Consider the following 6,005-nt stretch of genomic DNA (forward strand, 5'->3'; position numbering starts at 1 on the left):
ATATGACGGTCCCACCTGTGCCTGTGGTGGAACAAAAGCCTTGGCCCATGGGGGAGGGTTGTGAATAACATCCTGCCACACCAGGATATAGGGTACCTGGTCCGGATGGCCACATTTCTCCCAGAGAATAACATCTTTAACCTGAAAAACAATATGTGGTGGAAAAGTGCCTTCTGGTGGCCAACCTATGCCAAAGGCCGGCCACTCTGACTTGCAGAGTTCCCGGAGCTGACTTTTGTGAATAATTACATTCAGATTGTCAGCCCTTTCTTTAACGTCTGAGAAATGATCAGTCATGAGAGTTAGAGGAGAGGTTAGTTTCTGTCCCATGTTTTCCGTCCACAACAAAACACAGACAAAGACAGTAGACAATAGGACACTACTAACATAGAAATATGTTTTTCTACGGCCGTAGAGACAAAGACAAAGCTGATCTGAAGGCAAGTCCGCACCTCTTGGTGCTGGGCTACCTTCAGATATGAGGACAGCGCTATCCTCCGAATGAGGGCCTGGTGGGTGCCCGAAAAATCGGGCATACCAGACGACCCCTGCTCCTGCCTGGCTTGCCAATGTGACCGGGAGCTGAACTAAACTTAGTCTGGGTCTGCGCCTCTCACGCCTGGACCCCCTCTGAGCCCGCGCTTTCCAGCGCTTAGGCTCCCTCTGAGATCGAGGGACGTCTCCCAAGACCTCTGGCCGGGAGGGTCCTAGAGCGCGTTCGCTCTACCTTATTTCGGCCTTATAAAATGGATATCGATATCCTACCAGAAGCACGCGTGCACTTACCCACTGGCTAAGACCCTTCGGGCTGGAGTCTAGGAGGTCTCTGAAAATCTTGCTGGGGCCTCCAAATGTTGAACCCGGGACTCTAATGAGAGAGATAGAGACCACAAAGAGCCAGCTCCGATGCAAACACACGAGGGTCTTTATTCAGGCTTGAGTCTGGGCTCACACCCGAAGCAGCAGCTTCAGGGACGAGAGCCCTGATTCATAATGGCAAGCAGTTTTTATGCACAATTACAGAGGGAGGGGAAAGAACTTTAAACTTGATTTTAAATGACTGGGTAATTTCTCCAAATGGGTACGGGAACACTTGGTATTGGTGGGTGCTGCCCGTGATTGACAGAAACCCACTTAATGGGCAGAGTGGAATGTTAGATAAGTTAGGTCCATTCAGTCCCTGCGTATGAAGTAACCTGAGCCGGCAGGCAAAGGGTTACATTAGCCCTTTAAGTTTCCATCCCAAGGTATGCTTAGGAAAGCTTGTTTGCTTAACATTTACATAACATAACATGGTCATTATGGGACAACAAAAGCCAAACTTAACAAAGTTTTAAATATGAATGCTGCAAACACATACAGTGAATGTGGGGTAGAAAATCATATACTAATTCTGGGAATTTATAAAATATCACAAGCGTATTATAGCAAGGCGGTTTCTTTTATAAAAGTCTTTGTTCTCTTCAGGTTTATATAGCCACTGCGTGTAAATTATCACTGGGATTAAAAACTGGTGATAGAGAGCAGCTGGCACCTCTGAGTCTGCTGCCACCTTGTAGGAATGTCTGAAAGGGGCTTATCGCTTTATCATTTACATCCCATTGTAAAAGCAGAAGTTAGCCTACTAATTTGGGGCTGACAATGCTTAACCCAAGAGTTCTAAATATAAACACTACTTACACCATTATACAATTGGTCACGACCTGGCACCCGACATATGCCTAATTCTACGGGGTCTGAGGTAGGATTTAAAGTACTAAGATTTCATAAAATACATGAGGTAGGAATACACAAAATATATAGTAAACATGAGGTGGGGATATATGAAATATAGTGAACTAAACACTACTTTTACAGCAAATAAGTTTCTTGGTTTCTTGGGTCTCTCAATAGCATGTTCTTAATCTAAATCTATTGTTGTCCTCTCAGGAGGACTTACAATAACTAAACTCAATTCTTACTCTAAGCTACCGTAATTAAAACAGTGTAGTATTGGCCTTAGGATAGTCAAATAGATCAATGGAGCAGAATAGAGTTCAAAAACAGACTCATGTACACAGTCAAATGATTTTTTTCAACAAAGGCACCAAAACTATCCAATGGGAAAAGGAAAGTCTTTTCAACAGATGATGCTGCATTAACAGATCCATACAGAAAAAAATGAATAACGATCCCTACACCATACTATATGCAGAAGTTAATTTGAGATGGATCAGAATCTTAAACACATTGACTAAAAGTATAAATCTTCTAGAAGAAAACATAGAAGAGAATATTGGTAATTTAGAGATAGACAAAGTTTTCCTAGACAAGACACAGGAAGCAAAAAACAAAATTAAAAAAAATAAGTTAGACTTCATCAACATTAAAGTCTTCAAATGACACTTAAAAAGATGAACAGGCAAGTCACAGACTGGTTAAAGAAAAAATCACAAACATATATCTGAAAAAGGATTGGTATCCAAAATACATATATATATATTTTTTTTGAGTTGTAGTCTCACTCTGTTGCCCAGACTGGAGTGCAGTGGCCGCTCCCGGTCACCGCAGCCTCCACCTACTGGGCTCCGGCGATCTTTCCGCCTCAGCCTTCCAAGTAGCCGGAATTACAGGTATGCGCTACCATGCCCAGCTGATTTTTTGATTTATTGTAGAGATGAGTTCTCACTGCCCAGGTGGGTCTCGAACCCGTGGGCTCAGGCAATCCACTCACCTCAGCCTCCCAAAGACGCGGGATTACAGGCTGAACCACCGAGCCAGGCCAAAACACATTTTTTTAAAAAAAACCTTTTACAATTAAGTAATGAAAGGAAAAAATTTTAAAACAAACAGAAAATTTGGACAGACACAAAGGACAAATGTTCAATAAGCTCATCATTAGTCATCAGGGAAATACAAATTAAAACCACAATGAGTTACTACTAGGCAACCACCAGAATTGCTACAATTAAAAAGACTGAAAGAACAAAATATTTGCAAAGATATGGAGCAACTGAAATTCTCATAAATTGTTGACAGGAATGTAAAATGGTACTACTCTGGCAAAAAAGACCTGGTAATTTCTTTAAAAATAAACATATTCTTGCTATACCATCCAATAATTAACACTTGTAGGTTGTTATTAGTCTAGATCTGATCAAGAGAGAAACTAAAACAAGACTTGGGGTAATAAGGGGACTAGTTAGTGAGAAGTGAATAGAATACCAAAGAATACTGAAATAGATAAGGAGCAGCCCTTAGGCAGCCCCTAGGCTGGGATGCAGCACCCAAGGAGAAGCTCCCTCCACTCCCCTCAGGCTGAGAACCAGACCTGGCAAGACAGGACATGCTGTGACTCACCGAATCACAGCTATGAGCCTAGTTCAGTGGAACTTGCTAGAAATTTGCCTCTTGGACCTTGCTGGAAACTCACACTCTGGGGTGCTTGGGAATGCCATTCATAGCAAGATATTCCTCCTGAGGCATTCTGCTACAAAACTCCCAAAACTGCTACAAAAAAGGCTGGAGAAAGGGTGTTGCAGGAAACTGCTGGCTGTTGATTGCTGCTGGCCATTGTGTGCTGCAGGAGCTGGAGACTGGGGAAGCTGTGAGATCTGCAGGAGCCTAGTGAGTAAGCACAGGACACATAGGAAGCAAAGCCCTTTCCTCTTGCAATGTATCTTCTGAGCCTTCCAATGACAAAACTTCAGTGCCAGCTGGTGAGGGGAAAATATTTAAAGGGCCCATATTCATTTTAAGAGAGCAGGCAAAATGGATGAATTCAGAGCTGAGTAAATAAATCAATAACACTTAAGTGTTACCTAAAAGTAAATGTCCACAAAATGCAAAAACAGCAGCCTTATCCATAAAAGCCCAAATCTAAAAATAGCTCAGATGTCCATCAACAGGAGAATGAATTGAAATAGGGACCGAGCGCTTAATTCACAGACACTGACACCAAAAGTATAAGTTATAAAAAGGAGAGGTTTATTAGCCAAGAGCCAGGCCAGCGGCCACTTGTTGCTGGACATGCAAGTCCCACAGCAAGGGCCCCCATTTGCTGTAGGGGCTTGCTTAAATGGGGCAAAACCACATTGGGACTTTCCAAGTGAGCCAAACCGCAACATCCTGGAGGCCTAGGTACTTTTCAAGCAATGCTAGCGGGGTTCACAGAAGTGATTTTAAAAAGCTGTTAAACAGTTTAACCTAGCCAGCAGATGCTGTTGCCAGTTTCTTGGAAGGGAACTTTTTTTAACTGTGCAAAGCCTGAGTACATGTTTAGCCTAATTTTTGACATTGTAGATGTTTTTTTAAGCCCTCTTCCACAGAATAAGCTGGTATATTCACACAACAGTTACTGAGCGATAAAAGGGAATTAACTATTTTTGTACATTTTGAATTTTATACATCTTGAGTCTCAAAAAACTTTAAGGTTCTAAAAGAAGTTTTATCCATAAAAGTACATAATGACGTTTTATGAAGTTCTAGAATAATCTAAACTTATTGAGGGTGGGGTGAGGATTTACTCAGAAGCATTATGTGGGAATTTTCTAAAGTCACAGCAATATTTCACCTTAATAGGAATCTGTGTTACACAGATGTGTGCATTTGTCAGAACCCCCCAAGGGTGATTTGTGCATTTCACTGTCTATAAACTTTACCTCAGTTTTAAAAATAAGATAATAAATAAATATTAAAATCGAGTTAATGATATGTATTCTAAAGTGTGAAGGAGTGAAAAGTACTGATTATCTGTATCTTGCTTTTGCAGCAAAAAAAATTGTTTAAAAGACAGAAATGTATACATAGAGATACAATAAAGTAAAAATAGCAAAATGTTAATTATGAAACTTGGCTCTTACCTCACACCATACACAAAAATCAATTCCATGTGGATTGTCATTCCAAGTGTGAAAGTTAAACTGGTAAAGTTATCTAAGAGTTAGGAAACAGGGAGTTGAGATGCTGCTTTTCAATAGCTTACCTGTGTGGTAATTTCTCTTATCAAAAGAAGGAATTGGACCAGGTGATTTTTAAATTTCTTTCTAGGTCTTAAATTCACATTTCAAAAATCTTTATTCATTATTTTCCATGAAGCCTAGAAATGTACCCTGAGAAAATAATAAAGCAAGTTTATAAACATACATATTAATTGCAATACTTTGGTAAGTGAGAAAAATTGGCTACAGTCTAAATGTATACCATCAGAGAGATAAATAAATGATGGTACCTCCAGGCCATGGAATACTAGGGAGTCATTAAAAAGAAGGTGCTAGATCATGATATTTTTGCATGAAAATATCCAGGATACATTGTTATATTGTTTCTGTTTTTAAAGTCTATTGCCGAACAGTTAAGGTACAAATAAGATCCCATTTTTTTTTAAAGTTCAATAACTATTTCTTGTTCACCTATCTTATGCAATAAGTCATCTGCCATAAAACAGATATATTAATGGAAACTCAGACAAATAAAAGAAATACACATAAAACTGTCAGTGCCTTAGCTGGGCATGGTAGTGCACACCTGTAGTTCCAGCTACTGGAAGGCTGAGGCGGAAGGATCGCAGGAGCCCAGCAGATCGAAGTTGCGGTGGTAGCCGGGAGTGTGCCACTGCACTCCAGTCTGGGCGACACAGTGAGACTCCAACTAAAGAAAAAAAAAACTATCGGTGCCTTGAAAAAAAACATTAAGATTTTGACAGTGAGAATAGAGGATCCTGTTTTAGTTAGGGTAGTGGAAGAAGTCCTTTCTGATGTGGCATTTAATCAGAATCCTGAATTATATGGGAGAAGCTTTGCAAAGATTGGGGTGAGAGTTGGAGGAGTGCCTTCCAGGCCAGTGAACAGCAATTGCAAAGGCCTTTAGCCTGGCAAGAACAACGGGTGCCCGAGGAACAACACAGCAGCGGGCCAGCAGCTGGGCAGGGGGACAGATCAGGGCCAGTGGCCACATGCCCAGAGCACCGGGCCTTGTTTGACATGCTAAGAACTCAGTTCTTATTGGGGCGGGGGGGGGGGGGACCA

The sequence above is a fragment of the Carlito syrichta genome, unplaced genomic scaffold, assembly GCF_000164805.1.
Source record: "Carlito syrichta isolate Samal-C Ts95f unplaced genomic scaffold, Tarsius_syrichta-2.0.1 Scaffold309791, whole genome shotgun sequence".
Lineage (NCBI taxonomy): Eukaryota > Metazoa > Chordata > Mammalia > Primates > Tarsiidae > Carlito > Carlito syrichta.